This window comes from Aotus nancymaae, unplaced genomic scaffold (genome assembly GCF_030222135.1).
Source record: "Aotus nancymaae isolate 86718 unplaced genomic scaffold, 86718_ANA_hifiasm-v0.15.2.pri h1tg000002l, whole genome shotgun sequence".
Taxonomy (NCBI): domain Eukaryota; kingdom Metazoa; phylum Chordata; class Mammalia; order Primates; family Aotidae; genus Aotus; species Aotus nancymaae.
The window spans coordinates 51,321,834-51,342,972 of NW_026988413.1; positions in this window are offsets into that span (position 1 = coordinate 51,321,834).

Sequence of the window (21,139 nt, forward strand, 5' to 3'; positions counted from 1 at the left end):
GGTCAAGAGATTGAGAACATCCTAGCCAGCATGGTGAAACCCCATCTCTACTATAAATACAAAAATCAACCGGGCATGGTGACATGTGCCTGTAATCCCAGCTACTCAGGAGACTGTGGCAGGAGAATCACTTGAACCCGGGAGGCAGTGGTGGCAGCGAGCCGAGATTACCCTACTGCACAGCCTGGTGACGGAGTGAGACTCTGTCTTAAACAAAAAAAGACTATGGTATTTAAAAATCTGCTGGTACCAAAGTGCTAAAGAAAATAGTCAAAAAGAAGTTAATAACCTCAAATTAAAGCACATAAAAACACCCATGGAAAGAAGAAAGGACCTTTTGGGTCTGGCAATATTGTAAAATAGTAATCAATATCATACCTTTTTTTTTTTTTTTTGAGATAGAGTCTTGCTCTGTCACTCAGGCTGTAGTGTAGTGGCACGATCTTGGCTCACTGCAACCTCCACCTTCCGGGCTCAAGCAATTTTTCTGTCTCAGCCTCCTGAGTAGCTGGGATTACAGGTGTGCACCACCACACCTGGCTAGTATTTGTATTTTTAGTAGAGACAGGGTTTCACCATGTTGGCCAGGCTGGTCTCAAACTTCTGACATCAGTTGATCCACCTGCGTTGGCCTCCCAAAGTGCTGGGATTACAGGTGTGAGCCACTGCATCATACCATTTTTGCAAAAGATGCTGTTGATATTGAGCAATACTTTCCTTTTTGTATATGAGCTTATTTACCACATCGTAGCCCATGAAATTGATAGGATCAGGTGATTTCATTTTAGAAATCACAGCAGAGAGAAATGAAAGCTGGGAGAAATTAACTCATTTGTATAGTATCACATTTGTCCACATTAAGATGTGAGACTGAATCAATACTTGTTGTAAGTTAAGACCAGGGGAACAGAGGCATATTAATTCCAGAGTCTTAGTTTTAGAATAGAAAGAGAAATACCCAGAAAAATAGGAAATGGTAATTACTATATTAATCTTTTCTCCTCAGGGACAATTAATCTTAGCTTACAATCTAACACGAGGTTGGTCTTAGGGAAGACTGGGTTGATTGAGGGAGTTGTTGAATTGGAATGGTTTATTAAAGACCTGATGGATTCACTTTTTCTTAAGGGCCTGCAAACAGAGCAGACTTTCATCTAGTGTTACTACATAGAAGTTGGACCTGAAAGCAACATGGATAAGTCAACTTAAATTCCTGGTAAGTCTTCTGATCTTAGGGTTCAATGACAGAAGAATTGGTATTTCCTGGTATTGTCTCTGATTTACTTTAAGAAGAAAAGTTTTATTAAGATATAATTCATATACAACTCTTCATTTAAAATGAAGAGTTTTAGTATATTTGCAGAGTTGTGTAACCATCACAATCAATTTTAGAATATTTGTATTACCCCTAAAACAAACCTCATAATCATTAGCAGTCACTCCCCATTTCCTTCCAGTCACCCCCAGTCCCAGGCCTAGGCAAGCTCTAATCTACGTTCTGTCTATAGATTTACCAATTCTGGACATTTAATGTAAGTTGAGTCATACAACATGTGGTCTTCTGTGACTGGCTTCTTTTACTTAGCATATATTTTCGAAATTCAACCGTGTTGTAGCATGCATGAGTACCTCATTCTTTTTATTAATGAATATTTCATTGTATGACTACACTATATTTTATTTACCCATTCATCATTTGGACTTTTTTGTTGCTTCCAGCTTATGTCTATTATGAATAATGCTGCTATTACTGTACCAGTTTTTGTGTGGACATAGGTTTTCCTATCTCTTGGTATATATTTAAGAGTGGAATAGTTGGGTCACATAATAACTTGATGTTTAATCTTTTGAGGAGCTTCCAGACTGTTTTCCAAAGCAGCTGTGCCATTTTAACATTCCCACCAGCAGTGTATGAGGATCCCAATTTCTCTATATCTTGGCCAACATTGTTCTCTGTTTGACTACAGCCATCTCAGTGGGTATGATGTGGTATGTCATTGAGGGATTCATTTATATTTCTCTGATGGCTAATGTTGTTGGGCAACCTTTCTCGTGCTTCTTTAATACTTTCTTTTCCTTTTCTTTTTGAGACAGTCTTTCTCTGTCACCCAGGCTGGAGTGCAGTGGTATGATCTCAGCTCACTGCAACCTCTGCCTCGTGGGTTCAAGCAATTGTCCTGCCTCAGCCTCCCAAGTAGCAGGGACTACAGGTGCACACTACCATGCCCGGCTATTTTTTTTGTATTTTTAGTAGAGACATGGTTTCACCATGTTAGCCAGGATGGTCTCGATCTCCTGACCTCATGATCCGCCTGCCTTGGCCTCCCAAAGTGCTGGGATTATAGGCTTGAGCCACCGCACCCGGCCCCCATGTGTGTATTTAATACTTTCTACGGAGAAATGTCTATTCAGATCCTTTGCTCATGTTAAAATTGAATTTTTGGCCAGGTGCAGTGACTCACTTTAAAATATATATATATTAAAAAAATATATATGTATATATATTTTTTGTAGACATGGGAGTGTCTCACTATGTTGCCCAGGCTGGTCTTGAACTCCTGGCCTCAAGTGATCCTCATGCCTTGGTCTGCCAAAGTGCTGGGATTACAGGTGTGAGCCACCGCACCTGGCTGTATTTCTCTTTTTATTATTGAGTTATAAGAGTTTTTAAATTTACCCTAAATACAAGTGTCTTATCAGATATATGATTTGAAAATATTTTGTTCATTCTGCGTGTTGTCTTTTTAATGTTCTTGATGGTGTCCTCAGAAGCACAAAAGTTCGTAATTTTGATGAAGTCCAATTTATTTTTTTCTTCTGTTGCTTGTTCTTTTGGTGTCATATCCAAAAACCCATTGCCTAATCCAATGTCATGAAGATTATATCTAACTTTCCTTCTAAGAGTTTTATGATTTTAGCTCTCAGATTTAGATCTTGGATCCATTTTTAGTTAATTTTTGCATATGGTATGAGGTAGAGTCCAACTTTACTCTTTTGCTTGTGGATATCCTGGATATCCAGTTGTCCCAGCACAATTAGTTGAAAAGATTGTTCTTTCTCCATGGAATTGTCTTTGCACCCTTGTTGAAAATCACTTGATCATAAATGTAAACATTGACTGGGCACGGTGGGTGACTCATGCCTGTAATCCCAGCACTTTGGGAGGCTGAGGTGGGTGAATCACCTGAGGCCAGGAGTTCGAGACCAGCCTGGCCAACATGGTGAAACCCCGTCTCTACTAAAAATACAAAACTTAGCTGGGCGTGGCGGTGGACACTTGTAGCCCCAGCTACCACTGCATTCCAGTCTGGGAGACAGAATGAGACTCCATCTCAAAAAAATAAAACAAAATAAAATAAAATAAATAAATGTGATTGTTTATTTCTGGACTCTCAATTCTAGTCCATTCATCTGTGTGTCTGTCCTTATGCCAGTACCACGTGGTCTTGATTACAGTATCTTTTAAAATAAGTTTTGGAATCGGAAAGTTTGAATCCTCCAGTTTTGTTCTTTGTTTTTGAATATGCTTTAGCTACTCTGGGTCCCTTGCATTTCCATATTAGGATCAGCGTGTCAATTTCTGCAATGAAACCAGCTGGGATTTTTAAAAAATGGAAATTATTAGAATCTGTAGATCCATTCGCCAAGTATTGCTACCTTAACAATATTGAGTCTCTGATCCATGTAAATGAATGTCTTTTCATTTATTTAGGTATCTAACTTATTTCAATAATATTTGGTATTTTGCAGAGCATAAGTTTTGCACATCTTTTGTTAAATTTATTGTTAAGTATTTTATTCTTTTGACTATTGTAAATGAAATTTTTTTAAAATTTCTTTTTGAAAAATTTTATTTTCGGATTATACATTGCAAGTCTATAGAAATATAATTGATTTTTGTTGTTTGATTTACTTTTGCTTTAAGATAATAAGCTGGTAACAGAAAATATCTAGCTGCAAGAAATACTGCTTGTTCTAAATAGATTATGCTAATGATATAGAATATTATAGCATAAACAGTAGCTTTGTTTTGCCCTAAGGATGAAAATATCTCACTAAAAAGCAGATACATAATACAAAGGCACTTAAATATATCATAGCAATCCCATAGATAGCTTTTAATGTTCAAGTACTCCAGAATATGTGAATATCATAGTCTGTTTCTGTATTTACTTTATTTTTGCCAGCAGCAGTTAATAATTTAACTACTGGCACTCTAATTCTCTTCTTTCACGTCTCACCTCAGACATCAATTTCCCAGAAGGCCTTTCCTGACTCACTTGTGTATGGTTGTGTTCCTGTATTTACTGGGTAGCACATCATCTATTTCTTTAATGACACTTATTACAAACCATAATTATCTTGTTGGTTTACTGTCTCTCTCTCTCCCACAGAGTGTAAGTAAGTCTATGAGATATTTGTTGACTTCAGAATCTCTACTGACTGGCACACAGTAATTACTTATAAAATTTTTTGTTATACAAGTGAATAAAGTGATTTTCCAACTACAAAAACATAAAAAGAAAACTACCTAACATAGTATAAAAATACTGACATCACACTTGTGTTTGCTTTTGATGTAATGACTTACATCAAAGTTTACAAGTTTTCCAAAATATGTTTTGCAATTACGTCTGGAGAAGCCAATTGCGTTTTTCATTTTGTTTTTAAACTGAGCCTATCAATTTATCACAGCCTAAGTTTACATATTACTTGACTTATTCGTCATCACATTAAGTAATCTGAAAACATTTGAGAGTTACAACCAGAAGCCTCTAAAAGAAACCTTGCTTCTATAATACAGGGAGAGCTAGATCCTTGGCACATTCAGATTTAAATAGTGGAATATTGAATATGGCCACAGACTTGGTCACATTACATATCCGAGCCAATGCTAAATTTAATTTTATATCTATATCTATAATTTTGGTTGAGAACCATCACTACCTAAGTCTTCTTTACTTTTTACTTCCCACCCCAAGCGCTAGTGTTTGGTATTCTTTAGGTGGCAATTTTTAACTTTAAAAATCCCAATTAAAAGACATTACTTCATGAGAAATGAAGTACACTCTAAAGAACTGTAGACAGATGAATATGATGGGTCAGGAAGACTCCTTCATTACCTAAATGCCTCAGCCCAACCCTCACATCAGCCTCAAAGCCTCGATTCAAAGTTGGTTTCCTTCAAAAAATGATTAGTTAGTGCTAATCATAAACCTTCAGATTTGCTCTTCACTAGTTGGGGTCTTGGTTGTTAGATCTGCAAGTTTCTATGCTATACTTTGTGGTTTTCTCAGGGATGTTAATGAAAGGCTTTTAAAAATCGACATACATTTAGATTCTAGTAATTCTAATTGTCATAATAATATTAATATTTGATTATTTAGTCCAATTAATTAGACATCCAGAAATCTTTCATTCTATTTCATAGTTTCTATATCTAGATCTGTATAACTTCAAAATATTCTCAAGTCAATTGAAAAACTTAGTGAGCCAAGAGTGGTGGCTCACGCCTGTAATCCCAGCACTTTGGGAGGCTGAGGTGGGTGGATTGCTTGTGTTCAGGACTTTGAGACCACCCTGGACAACAAAGTGAGACCCCCATTTCTGCAAAACAACACACAAAAAATTAGCCAGGTCTGGTGTTGCACACGTGTGTCCCAGCTACTCAGGAGGCTGAGGTGGGAGGATAGTTTGAGCCCTGGAGGCAGAGGCTGCAGTGAGCTGAGATCCTGCCAGTGCTCTCTAGCCTGGGTGACAGAGCCAAAACCTGTCTCAAAAATAAATAAATGAATAAATTAAAAAAAATAAAAAAATAAACCTTAAAAAAAAGATCCTAGTAAAGACAAAATATTTCAAGTATTCAAAATATGCCTTACTTACATATTTGCCCTACCGTAAATATATCACTTTAGGAGCATCCTGGAAATTTTGAGAAAAAGGGAATGCAGCTTTTAGTTATGAACCAACACATTTCTCATTTGTGATTTGCAGACACAGAAAATTGGATTTAGAGGGTAGAGCCACTAACAAAATAATAAGCCTTCACTGATCTTTGCAGGAGAGTTGATGGCAGTTCTTGCTCATACAAATCCTATGTTAATTTAGATCTCTGGCTTCACTTTAGTGCTAAGAAAACCAAAGGCCAGGAAGGATAAGAATCATTCATCAGTGATAAACACTGGAAGAACCTGAACTCTTGTGTTTTAGAAAAATTTAGAAAGCCAAGTTTATATAAGAAAGTTTTTCCTAAATAACATTTCATCTAGACTAATTAGGGAACATGATTAAATTTTTCCTAAAAGTGAGCCAGGAAAAGATACAGGTAGAAGATATAAAATTACCCTATCTCTGAAGAAATTGTGTGTTATTAATTCTGAATTCCAAAAATTCCATGGTGTCTGGCATAGAAATGTTTGAAAATCATATTGAAAGAGAAGGGAGATTATTCTGAAAGTAGACTGGGTACTTTCAGCTTTGACCCCGTGGCATCCTACGTGTTGAGGATAGTTTCAAGTGGAAACAGGGATGATGTTTTGGAGGCTTTGCTTAGTAAGGGAGACTGGAGTAAGCATTGCTTGGGCTATTATTTCTTTCCCTTGCCTATCCAAGACTTGTCAGTGTTAACAGTGGTACTACCTGTTCTGATCTATTAAATGGAGTCATACAGTCTCTTCCATATCTTACAATGATACCCCCTTGTCCTGTGTGATTTTCATCTGCTATATTGATGTTGGGCATGGGAGAAGACCTTGATACCAAAATATAGGAGTCATGCCTTAAAATATCAAGAGTTTCCAAGGAAGAAATAACATGGACTTTCCAAGATAAGCATCTTTAAATTAGAGGCTAGGATTACTGAGGCAGGCTGATTTCTTCCTGATAAAAACCCTGAGTGTTACGGAGATAGAAGTGAGGAGGAAACAGGAAGATGACTGTGAGATACTGCACTGGAAGAAAGGGTCCTTAATGCTATGATCTAAATGTTTACGTCTTCCTGAAATTCATATTTTGAAACCCTAATCCCCGGTGTGATGATTTTGGAGATGGGGCCTTGGGAGGTAATTAGGTCATAAGAATGGAGCCCAAGTGAATGAAATTAATACCCTTATAAAAGAGGCCCAAGAAAGACCCCTTGTCCCTTCTGCCGCGTGAGGACACAGCAAGAAGGTATTGTTTATAAAATAAGCCCTCACCAGACACTGAATCTGTTGGTGCCTTGTTCTTGGACTTCCCAGCCTCCCAACAGTAAGAAATAAATTTCTGTTGTTTATAGGTTACATAGTCTATGGTATTTTGTTATATCAGCCCAAATGGACTTAGATGCTTATATAAGCCTGGTTGTGTATAGTATTCTCAACCTAGCTCCCTTGGCACTTTGGGAATTAAGGAATCAATAATCTCTGAAATTCTGCACACCTGATAGTTCTTTGCCTCCCTCCTTCCCTGCCTCCCTCCCTCCCTTCCTCCCTTCCTTCCTCTTTCTTTTCTTTGTCTCTTTCTCTATATCTCTTTTTCTTTTCTTTCTTTCTGTTTTTTTTTTTTTGAGACAGTATCTTGCTGTGCCACCCAGGCTGGAGTGCAGTGGTGCAATCTTGGCTCACTGCAACCTCTTCCTTCCAGGTTCAAGCAATTCTCCTACCTGAGTCTCACAAGTTGCTGGGACTACAAGTGTATACCCCTCCGCCTGGCTAATTTTTGTATTTTTTGGTAGAGACAGGTTTCACTATGTTGGCCAGGCTGGTCTCAAACTCCTGACCTCAAGTGATCTGCCCGCCTAGGTCTCCTAAAGTGCTGGGATCACAGGCGTGAGCCACCACACCCAGCTCTCTTTCTTTGTTTTCTTCTCTTTTCTTTGTCTCTCTCTCTCTCTCCCCCTCCCTCCTCTCTCTTTCTTTCTTACCTTACCCAAGGCTCTGTAAGGTCACAGCTATTGGAAAAGGCCCTGAGAGACCTGCCCTTTTCCAGGTCACTTTTATTCTAATCTGCAATGAGGTCTGAACATGACTGCATTGAGAATTCAGATTCAAATAATTTTTAATAATCAGTGAGCTATCTCCTCTTGTTCCCTGAGAAATCCCCATCACCCATTCTGATATACACTATAGGACTTCCTCTGCTTCTCTTTGATAAGCCAGAACTTGCAAATGCTTCAAAAGATGTCAAAAGCTACCTGAGCATAATTTTCTCATTGAACAAGCTGCTAAAGAGAGACTTGACATTAAATAACCTTAAGCAAAATAAGCCCAAGCACTGTTCCTGGAGCTACAACTGAGGAACCCTGACCTTGACCCTTTAATGGATAGCCTAGGGCAGGGAAGAGTCCCCAGGCTGCAGCACCTGCTTCTTGAGAAGGTGCATGTGCAAACTCTTTAGAAAAGGTTTCCAGGGAAACCATATAACTTCTATTTTTCTTTTCTGAAATTTATTAAGCACTAAACGTGCCTGCTAGTGCCTGGAGTTCTCATTTGAAGTCAGAAGCTGCTGAAGAAAAGCGTTTGCATGAAACACACCCACATACCCAGAAATCATTTTTATGCTTCCTTCACTAAATGTCAGCTGCATACTCCACTGGGGAGAACTAACGACCTGAGTTCACTTAAGGGGTGAAAGAAAAGAGGATTAACTTCTGTTAGATGAATTGCTTTTCTTTTGTGTCATTGTGATGGCTATTAATGAATGATAGTGATGTTCAGTTTGAGCAGTGGCATCTTCCCAGTGAGACCCTATGTACTTAGGCTCTGCAGAAAATGTGAATACCAGCAGAATGTCTTTTTTTTTCAACTTGTATTTTAGATTCAGAGGGTACTTGTGCAGGTTTGTTAGCTGAGTATATTGCATGTTGCTAAGGTTTGGGGTATAAATTATTCCATCACCCAGGTACTGTGCATAGTATCCAATAATTAGTTTTTCAACCCTTGCTCAACTCTCCTCTCCAGCTTCTACTTGCCATCTTTATGTCCATGAGCACCCAGTATTTAGCTTCCACTTAAAGTAAGAACATGCAGTATTCGGTTTTCTGTACCTGTTTGTAATTCACTTAGGATAATACCCTCCTCTTGCATCCATGTTGCTGCAAAGGACATGATTTCATTCTTTCTTTTCTTTTTCTTTTCTTTTTTCTTTTTTTGAGACAGATTCTCACTCTGTCACCCAGGCTGGAGTGCAGTGGCACAATCTTGGCTCACTGCAACCTCTACCTCATGGGATCAAGCAATTCTCCTGCCTCAGCCTCCTGAGTAGCTGGGATTACAGGCACATGCCATCACACCTGGCTGATTTTTGTATTTTTAGTAGAGATGGGGTTTCACCATTGGTCAGGCTAGTCTCGAACTCCTGAACTTGTGATCTGCCCACCTCAGCCTCCCAAAGTGCTGGGATTACAGGCGTGAGCCACCATGCCTGGCTGATTTCATTCTTTTCTATGGCTTCATAGTATTCCATGGTGTATATGTACCATTTTTTTTGAATCCAATCCAGTGTTAATTAGTACCTAGGTTGATTCCATATCTTTGCAATTATGAATAGTGTTGTGATGACCATGTGAGTGCACGAGTCTTTTTGGTAGAACAATTTGTTTTCTTTTGGATATATGCCCAGTCATGGGATTGCTGGGTCAAATGGTAGTTGTAGTTTAAGTTCTTTGAGAAATTTCCAAACTGCTTTTCATAGTGGTTGAACTAATTTATATTCTCACCAACACTGTATAAGTGTTCCCTTTTCTCTGCCTCACCAACATCTGTTGTTTTTCGAGTCTTTAGTAACAGCCATTCTGACTGGTGTGAGATGGTATTTCATTGTGGTTTCGATTTGCATTTCTCTGATGATTAGTGATGATGAACAGTTTTTCAGGTGTGTTGGTCGCTTATATGTCTTCTTTGGAGAGTGTCTGTTCATGTCTTTTGCCCAACTTTTAATGACGTTATTTGATTTTTGCTTGTTGAATTGTTTAAATTTCTTCTAGATTATAGATATTAGATCTTTGTCAGATGTCTAGTTTGTGAATATCTTCTCCCATTCTATAGGTTGTGTGTTTACTCTGTTGATAGTTTCTTTTTTTTTTTTTTTCTGAGATGGAGTCTCACTCTGTCACCCAAGCTGGAGTGCAGTGGTGCAATCTCAGCTCACTGCAACCTCTGCCTCCCAGCTCAGCCTCCCAAGTAGCTGGAATTACAGGCACCCACCACCACGCCTGGCTAATTTTTGTATTTTTAGTAGAGATGGGGTTTCACCATATTGGCCAGGCTGATCTCGAACTCCGACCTCAGGTGATCTGCCTGCCTTGATAGTTTCCTTTGCGGTGCAAAAGCTCTTTAGTTTAATAGGTACTTGTCAGTTTGTTTCTGTTGCAATTGCTTTTGAGGACTTAGTCATAAGTTGTTTCCCAAGCCTGGTGTTTCCTCTAGGATTTTTTTTTTTTTTTCACAGTCTCCCTCTGTCACCCGGACTGGAGTGCAGTGATATGTTCTTGGCTCATTGCAACCTCTGTTTCTCTGAATCAAGTGATTCTTATGCCTCAGCCTCCTAAGTAGTTGGGACTACTTAGGTATGTGCCAGTGCACCTAATTTTTTAAAAATTTTTAGTAGAAACAGGGTTTCATTATGTTGGCCAGGCTGGTCTCCAACTCCTGGCCTCAAGCAATCCTTCACATAGGCCTCCCAAAGTTCTGGGATTACAGGTGTGAGTCACTGTGCCTGACCTAGGATTCTTATAATTTGAAGTCTTACATTTAAATCTTTAATCCTCCGTGAGTTAATTTTTGTGTATGGTAAAAGGTGGCATCCAGCTTCATTCTTTTGCATATGGCTAGCCAGTTATGCCAGCACCATTTATTGAACAGGTAGTCCTTTCCCTATTGCTTAGTTTTGTCAGCTTTGTTGAGGAGCAGTTGCCTGTAGATGTGCAGCTTTATTTCTAGGCTCTCTATTCTGTTCCATTGGTCTATGTGTCTGTTTTTGTAACAGTACTATGCTGTTTTGGTTACCATAGCCTTATAGTGTAGTTTGAAATTGGATGATGTGATGCTTCTGGCTTTGTTCTTTTTGCTTAGGATTGCTTTGGCTACTCATGCTCTTTTTTGGCTCTTCTTTGGCTACTAACATGCTCCATGTTAATTTTAGAGTAGCTTTTTCCAATTCTGTGAAAAATGATGTTGGTAGTTTGATAGGAACAGCATTGAATCTGTATATTGCTTTGGGCTTTTTGTTTGTTTATTTAGAGACAAGGTCTCACTCTGCCATGCAGGCTAGAGTGCAGTGGTGATATCATAGCTCACTGCAGCCTTGAATACCTGGGCTCAAGCGATCTCCAAGCCCAGCCACCTGAGTGGCTAGGAATACAGGTATGTGCTACCATGCTGTTAATTTTTTTTTTTTTTTTTTTTTTTGTAGTGATAGGGTCTGGCTTTGTTGCCAAAGTTGGCCTCAACTCCTGGCCTCAAGCAATCCTCCTGCCTTGGCCTCCCAAAGTGCTAGGAATAGGCATGAGCCACTGCTCCCAGCCCCAGAGAATAACTTCATGTACATTTTTTTTTCTTTTTTCTTTTTGAGACAAGGTCTCACTCTGTCACCCAAGCTGGAGTACAGTGATGATCACAGCTCACTACACCATCAACCTCCTGGGTATAAGTGATCCTCCTACCTCAGCCTACTGAGAGCTGGGACCACAGTTATGGACCAACATGTTGGGTTAATTATTAGAAATTATTTTGTAGAGACAGAGTCTTACTACGTTGCCCAGTTTGATCTCAAACTCCTAGGCTCAAGCAATCCACCTGCCTTGGCCTCCCAAAGTATTGAGGTTATCGGTGTGAGCCACCTGTTGTACATCTTTTTAATATGCAAAGAAATATTTGAGTAAGAAAATTAACAGAAAATTAGGCTGAAATATTTCTATATCTACATATCTGCGTTAATGGCCAGACTTTGAGATATAGTCATCCTTTGGTATCTTCAGGAGTTTGGTTCCAGGACCCGCTGCATAAGCCAAAATGTGCACATATTCAAGTTCCACAATCAGCCCTGCAGAACATGGTACATGAAGAGTCAGCCTTCTACATTTGAGGATTTTGCATTTGTGAATACTGCTTTGTTGACGAAAAGCTGCATTAAAGTGACCCCATGCAATTCAAACCTATGTTATTCAAGGATCAACTATACTTGGTCTGCCACGTTTCCAGTGCCATGGGGTAGATGCCAGTGGCCATATCTCTACCATGTGGTCCCACATCCCTGATCATAACAGATGGGCCCTGATGTGGACTCCTTACCAAAGCTCAGCCAATGCCATTGGAAGTCAAACACAAAGATTCTGGAAGTTTAAACTAGATAATCAAACCAGAGGAGAGCTGAGAGGCATCCGTGCTTAACCACCTACTCACCCAAAGAAGGAAAGCTGATATGCAGGGAGAGAAAGAGATTAGAGTCCACACAGAGAAAGATACAGCAGAGGAATGGAGAGAGAGAAAAGAGAGATTGGAAGAACTTGTGTTGGCTTTTTTTTTTTTTTTTGAGATGGAGTTTCGTTCTTGTTGCCCGATGCAATCTTGGCTCACTGCAACCTCCACCTCCTGGGTTCAAGTGATTCTCCTGCCTCAGCCTCCCAAGTAGCTGGGATTATAGGCATGCGCCACCATGTCCAGCTAAATTTTGTATTTTTAGTAGAGATGGGGTTTCTCCATGTTAGTCAGGCTGGTCTCGAACTCCTGACCTCAGGTGATCCGCCCACTCAGCCTCCCAAAGTGCTGGGATTACAGGCATGAGCCACCACGCCTGGCCTATGTTGGCTTTCTAGTCCCTGTTTCTTTGCCTGGGAAGCCTGGGTGTACTCTCTGATGCAAGATTTTGTGAGACAGATTGATATCCTCAAAATAAATCCAACTTTGTTCTTAATTAGAGTGATTTTCCATTACTTCCAACCAAAAGGCACCTCATAAAAACACAGCTTTGCCGGAACCATCCTTTACCCCATTTCTTTCCAAATGGGCAGGGCTTGCTGGTTGTTGGGCCTGTCATTTCTGAGCTAAGCTGTGCTGTGGTCCATGTATACGTTATGGGACTGCAAGGGCAGCGTCCTGTACTGGCCATCTGAGGGGTGGGTGGCATGACTGTGGCTGTGCTCTTCACACTGGAGGTGGCTGGTGACCTATCCAGGAATGCTGCTCCCCAACCATGTGGTATTATATTTTTCTGATGACAGTTACCATGGGGCTTTTTGTAGAACTGACAGAGCAGGCCGGTTAGACAGGGAGACAGAGTGGGAGAGATTCAAAGTTTTCCCTGTGAGGGAGACTCACAGGTTTTGGGGAACTTTTGGGTTTAGAATCATGAAATGGTAGACAAGAAAGGAACCTTTTGCAAGGTCCAGCTCTACTTCTTTTTCTAGATGAGAATTAGGAAGCCCAGGATGCTGGCATGTCTTGCCCCAGGGTGGAGCCAGGACTCCCTATGTCCCAGGTTCTCTCCCCATCCCATCTGCTTCTAAACTTTCTTAATGAAAAGAGAATCCTGCATTCTTCCATTTTGAGCTATGATAGTAATACAGAGAATAGAATTCTTATGTCACATATATGGCTATGGATTTTATAATCCTCGTGTTGAAGTTTAAGTCATTTCTTTTTAAAGCAAATTGAAGAGAAATGTGAATCCACAGGTAATATGAAAGAATAATTGTGTTTTTTCTTTTCTTTTTGTAGACCTGTATATATAGTGTTTATCTAACTTCAACCCAAGTTGTCTTAGGCTGTGCTTGTTCTGATAGCCAGTAAACCATGACAACCCATCAAGGTCCCCCGAACTTAGTTAACATGGGTAGAAACATGCTATATAAAAGAAACCTAAGTTTGGACTTTGTACCATATACCCCCCCAGATCGTATTTATTACAAAGACAATTCTCAACTCTACTTCTCTCTCAATCCCTGGACACTCTGTGTGAGGTCCTGAACAACTATTTGTCCATGCCATGCCCATGCTTCTGTCCTGATTCATACCATTTTTTCTCTTGTCTACGAAGAGTTTTCCTTGTCTCTGGCATTCCCTTCTCTCTCTATTTTCTTTTCTTTTTTTTTTTTTTGAGACAGTCTTGCTCTGTCGCCCAGGCTGGAGTGCAATGGCACGATCTCGGCTCACTGCAACCTCTGCCTCCCGGGTTCAAGTGATTCTCCGGCCCCAGCCTCCTCAGTACATGGGATTATAGGCGTGTGCCACCATGCCCTGCTAATTTCTGTATTTTTAGTAGAGAAAGGGTTTTGCCATATTGGTCAGGCTGGTCTCAAACTCCTGACCTCAGGTGATCCACCCGCCTCAGCCTCCCAAAGTACTGGGATTACAGATATGAACCACCACTCCCAGCCTCTATATTTTCTTTAACAGATTGCCTCTGGAATTTTTTTTTCTATTTTGTAATGAACAGTTTCTTTTGCCAGATTTGGAGCCATTTCTTCTTTGAAAACGGCACTTAGATTTTCCTTTAAGTACCACCCCCTTCCCTCTGTAAATGAGTGAATGGGCCTTCCATGGTGCTGACTCTACTCTCTGTTTCCAAGGGTGGGCAATGTATTCCCCTGGCCATGGTGTTCATATTTGTACTGGGTGACAAAAGTTATCACATGAGACTCAGCCCAGGCTCTGGATGGAACTGCTGGGGAAGAAGCAATCTCTTCTCTCAAGGGAGTCTAAGCTGTTAGGATATAAGCCTCAAGCTGTTGATTTGCCATCTTTGCCACATCTTTGGCAAGAACTCCCTTGAGAAAGAAATCAAGAAGAGGAAAGTAGAACCGAGAGATGACATCATTTATTCCTTGGCATCAGTTGAGCCTGGAGCCAGATGCATCTCTGAACTCTCCAGTTAAATGAACCAATACAGTCTTTGTTGCTTAAGCCAATTTGAATTAGGTTTCAGTTACTAGCAACCTAAAGTGTTCTCACTAATGGATGACCATATCACTATCATCCTTAACAGTTATTCATGCCTTTCTATTACATGCAGAATAAATCCAGCCTCCTCTGCTAGTTTCAAGGCCTTTGTAACCTTTGCTCCTAGTCTTTGACATTAAGCTAGCATTCCTGCCGTAGTACCCAGTTGGCATTTTTGACTCACCTTGCATGTTCACCCTTGCTGCCTTTGTCTTGCTGCTCTCACTCTCACCCCATTTGGAATGCTCTGACCCACATGTTGAGATCCTACCCATACCTCAAGACCTACCTCAAATGTCACTTTCTCTAGGAAGCCTTTCCTGCTCCCTTAGTTGGAAGATCCCTTACCACCGCTGTAATTTTTTTGGGGTCTTTATTTATACCTCGAATATAACACATCACACTCTGTCTTGTGTTCCTAGTCAAGAGGTCATGTTTACATCCCTGCCCCCATGCTCAAGTCTAGAACAGAGTGGGCATCAGTAGATCATGATTTATCACGGATTTTCTTCCATTTTCATCAAGTGTGCATGAGCCTGTTCCCTCCACCGGACAGTGCCTGACTTATTTTTGTTTCCACAGATGACCTAATGTGGTGAGGGCCACATGCATAATAGACACTGAATAAATGTCTGCTGAATGTGGATTTGGTTTTAGAGGCTTTCACAGTCATTTTCATAGAGGTTTTGGTGGTACTGAGCCAGTTTCAACTACTGGTTTCAATGCTCACATCTATGACTTCACTCCAGCCCTCAGTACCACCTTATTAGCCACCCTACCCAGTTTTAGCTGCCTCTGAGTGATCTGTGGCAGTGTTTGCTGAAATCTAAATGAAGGCAGAAGCAAAAGCATGGCTAACATTTATTCAGGTCTTTCCAGGGCTTCTGCGAGAACTGTCTGAATGCTGATCACTTTTTTCTTTCTAGATGAGGATGAATGGCTGTTATCACTGTTAAGAGAGTAGCAGCTCTAAGCCTGGGACTGACTTCCCTTAAATGTTTCTTGATAGTTTCCATTTGGCTTGATGCTTGCAATTGAACTTGCTTCTTTGAATAAACTAGAAGGTAGGAGAGAGGAAATGAGAAGAAAAAGTGGGATCATCATTTTACAAAACACAGTGGAGTGGGAGCTCCCCTTCCATCATCATCATCATCATCATCATCAATCATCTCATCATCATTGCCTGAGTGCCTGCTGGGGTACTTGATCCTGCTCTAAGATCTAGGAAAAAAAAATCTTACATTTTAAAAGTGGGTTTGTCTACATACATGTAAAATGGTTATGGACATTTAATTTTTTCTTTGTCCTTATTTGTACGAGTCAGATTTTTGGGTCTGAAAGTTTCCTGACAAGGGGAAACTAGCAAATTATACACATGGATTATCCTTAGTTTACTGGCTGCAGGTGCTGTTTACAAGTCCTGGTGATGTTTGTGACTCGGCTGTTTTTAGATTTGACTGACATTATCAAGCAGCTACCCTGTGCTAGGCACTATGCTAAGTTCTTTCACATACATTAATTCGTTTGTCTTCTTTAATCTTCAAAACAACTCTGAAATGTATTAGTTATCTATTGCCACATAACAAATTATCCCCAGACTTGGTGGCCTAAAACCACAGTATTTATTATCTCAAAATTTCTATGGATCAGGAATCCAGGGATGACTTAGCAGGGTGAGATGGCTCTGGGTCTCTCCCAGCGTTCAACTTGAAAGGATACCCACCCTGACTCACCCATGCAGGTCCTGGTGGAATTCTATTCCCCATGAGCTGTTGGCTGGAGACCTCCCTGGGTTCCTTGCCACATAGACCTCTCCACAGAGCATCTCACTACATGGCAAGGGCTTCCATTAAGCTGAGCAGCTTTGAAAGAGAGCTAGAGAATGCCTGCAAGATGAAAGTCACAGGCTTTTATAACCTAATCTTGGAAGTGACATTGTATCGCCTTTGCCATGTTTTATTTGTTAGAAGCAAGTTGACTGGTTCCAGTTCATATTCAAGGGAAGGGGATCCCACAGGGGCATGAGTACTGGGAGGCTAAGATCAGGAGGACCATATTAGAGGTCTACCTCTCACAGAGATAGGAATCATAATTCCTATTTTGTGGCTGAGAAAATTGAGGTGCAATTTGGAAAAAGAGATTGATGATGTATGTATATGTGTGGTTCATCATGTATGATGAAAATACATGTCTCTGAGTAGTATTGCTCAACTACAGATTGGTACATATTTTCAGACCTCTTGTTGATTTGACTTTCCTTACTCACTGAATCTGCTTCTGTGTCCTATGGAGCCTTGCTATGCAAATTGTGGCCTGGGGACCACCAGCATTGGCTTCGCCTGGGAGCTTGTTGGACATGTAGAATCTCAGGTCCCACTCTAGATCTGTGGAATCAGAATCTGCAATCCCAGGTGATTCATGTGCATGGGGAAGTTTGAGAAACTGCTCCAGAAGGTCTCTTTAAGGCTCTCTGCTGACTTCAAGTGTTCCTGTTCTTTTCTGTCTGCTGGCCCTGTAAGGAGATTTTTTTTTTAGCAGTAGTGAAGGATGTGTTCTATTCTTACACTATTTTAAAACCAGAGCAGAGCCAGGCGTGATGGCTCATGCCTGTAATCCTGACACTTTGGGAGGCCAAGGTGAAAGAACTGCTTGAGCCCAGGAGTTTGAGAACAGCCGGGACAACACAGTGAGACCTCATCTCTACAAAAAATAAAAAATTTAGCCAAGTATGGTGGTGCATGCCTGTGGTCCCAGCTACTTGGGAGGCTGAGGTGGGAGAACTGCTTGAGCCCAGGAGGTCGAGGCTGGAGTGAGCCATGATCACACCACTGCATTCCAGCCTGGGCTGGAGCAAGAACCTGTCTCAAACCAAACCAAACCAAATCAAAGAAAATAAAGCCTCTGAAATGAAATCTTCTTATTGCCTACTATTAATGTCTTGTATAAATAGCAACAAAGTAAGTGTAATAATAATGAAGTCTCTTAATACACTAAAATAGAGCAGGAGCCATTGGCATGGCTAATCATACACAGCAGATAATTAAAAATGAAACTTAGCATTTGGCTCTAGAGTGAACTGCAGTAAATCTGTCCAGAAACTGAGCCTTCCTAAATTATATTTTATTTAGGCAACATAGATGAATCTCAAAAGCATTATGCTATGTGAAAGAAGCCGGGCACAAAAGACCACATGTTGTAGGATTCCATTTATATAAAATCCTAGAAAATGCAAAGCTATAGTGATAGACAGTAATTCAGCAGTTTTTAGGGGTTAGAACTGGCTGCCAAGAGGTATGAGAGAACTTTCTAGAGCGATGGAATTGTTCTTTATCTTGAACATAGTGGTAGGTGCATGGGTTTATGTATTTATTAAAACTCATCAAATTCCACATTTAAAATTAGTGAAATTTATTCATGCAATCTTCCATAAAGCTGATTCAAAAAATGGGAGTTGGTAGCATTGTCAATTGATTCTAGCTTCTCTAATTTTCTTTAGGCCAAGAACCCAGGAACTAATTTGCATTGATTAGAATAACTCATCAGAGAAGGATGCTATTTAGAAGATTCCTTGGTATCTGATGTTGACAGAGAATGAAAATTATTTCTCCTTTGAAGTCCTACTGAGAAGATACTGTACTTAGAAAGTTGTTAAGATTTTTATCATTTAAAGTACTCCTAAAAGTCACACTCCAAGGGTGATGCCATTGAACTTTTGGCTTTAATTTCTTGAGATTTTTTTAGCCTTCTTTAAAAAGAATATAGAAATGATAGTGATCACTTATTGAGCATTAACACTTGGCCAGAATTCTGCTTAATGCTTCACTTTCATTATTTCAATTAATCAGCACAGTAATTCTGTAAAATAGGTACTATACTGTCCTCCCCAGTTTACAGAGGAAAGGGCTGAAACTTAGATTAGACAACTTGTTCAAGTGATAACTGGTACTTGACTTTGGAATGATCTAGTGCCAAAGCCTCTTAAACCACTCTTTACTTCTATCTTAGCTATTCTCAACTGCTCCTGCAGTGTCTTGCTCAGGCTCTAAAACAGATTTTCCCCAAATTGCTGGCTTAAGGTCATCTTGTGTCCATAGCCACACATGCTCACTCTGCGTTTTCTCCAGGATATAGCGAGTCTCAAACGCCTTTACATCTGCACAGATAAGTAATCAAATTCATCTACCTGCTGAAAGTCTACAGAACATGCCCTGCCACTTTTAGCAAGCAGTGTCTGAGCAAGAAGTTGCTTCAAAAATGAGGAACTGTCTTCTCTGAACTATGGATTGGGAAGAGCAGATTCTGGGAGAGGTCAGGGATTTGGCAGTGATGTGTGGCCATGGGATTAGCTGAGGAAGTCCTCAGTATTAACAGGGCTGTTTTTGTTTGTTTGTTTGTTTTTGTTGTTGTTGTTGATTTTGTATAACAGGGTGCTTAGTGATGCAAAGGAGAGGTGCAGAGTAGAGGGTGCTGGGGACCAATATAGCTTTGGCCACCATACACATCTGGTAATGGGAGGTGCTGTGTAGCCACACACCTTGCACACAGTGGTGGTAATGATGAGTGGATCTCTGCCAGATAGTAAGGACCTATTTTAACTCTTACGTGTAATCAAAAGATTCTGAGTTTGATTCTCTGAGTATAAAACTTCTCAGATGGCTGTTCATCTGCTGTGAGAGGCAGAGAATTGTCACTGAGGTGCTGCAAATGGACTCTGTGTTCCTTGGTATATCCCTGTGCCCCAAGATAGATGCCAAGTGCATTATGGACCCAGACTCAGAGTACAGCCCTAGAGGAAAATTCTTACCCAAGCAGCAGGCAGTGAGCTTTACTCACTTATACTAATGAGCAAATGCTTAGAAAAGAATCTGACATTCATAGGAAGTGAAAATGAGGCTGTTTGCACCTCCAAGGGGGACCTCAGATGTGAGCTAGAGAGCTCAGCATGGCCAACTGGCTGCATGAGCTCTGCAGAGCTGAGAAGAGTTGCAACAGCCAAGGTATCTTTCGCTAATTAATAGACATCCTTAGAGGCCCTCCTTCTCCAAAAGCATTGCTATTTTAGGGGAGAAATCAAGGCCAGCCTTAGTAGTACAACAGAACAAAACCAGGTGTGGCTGGGAAAGCAGGAAACTTTTACATGGACATCTGTACATCAAGAAGTTCTGACAAGAGCTTTGATGACACTACTTATTTTACTTATTGAAGTATTAGACCTTTTTATATATGAAGAATATTAGCACTTCACATATTTTACATGAAATTAAATCTCTTTGTTAACAGCAGAAAGGAGATTTACTTACATAAACTGTGATCCTTCTGCTAAAAAATAAAAGCCTCCACAAAATTTTTGATTATTGACACTATTTTAGTTCCCTAGGGATGCCATAACAAAGTGCCACAAACTGGTGGCTTAAAACATTAGAAACGTGTTCTTTCGATTCCAGAGGCTAGAAGTCCAAAATCAAAGCACTAGCAGGGCATACACTCTTGGAACCTTCTAGGGCGGATCCTTCCTTACCTCTTCCAGCTGCTGGTAGCCTCAGGTGTTCTCTGGCTCGTAGACGCATCACTGCCTCCATCACATGGCACTCACTTGGATGTTACTTGGATTGGGGCCACTCTCATAACTTTGCCTTAACTTGATTATATCTGTTATAACTTTATTTGGAAAGAGTTTCCAAATAAGGTTACATTCACAGGCACCAGGATTGAGACTTCAACATATCTTTTTTGGGACACAGTTCAACCCACAACAAACATCCACCCATTATGAAGTACCAGCTATCATTAGCATATTAGAAACATGGTAAGGACTGGGATGAGGTCAGTCTTGCTTCATATTTGAATCCCCAGTACTTAGCACAGTACCTGGTAAGTAGTGGGTCCTCAATAGAGATTTTTTTTTCTTTTGAGACAGGTTCTCACTCTGTTGCCCAGGCTGGAGTGTAGTGGCATGATCATACCTCACTCCAGCCTCGACCTCCTGGGCTTAAGCAGTCCTCCCACTTCAGCCTCTTTAGTACCTAGGCCTACAGGCATGCACCACTACACATGGCTGATTTTGTACTTTTTGTATAGACAGTGTTTCACCATGTTGTTTCCTAGGCTGGTCTTGAACTCCTGGGCTCAAGCAATCTGCCTACCTTGGCCTCCCAAAGTGCTGCAATTACAAGTATGAGCCACCACGCCTGGCCAAGGTGTGTGTTTTATGTTCCCCAGACACC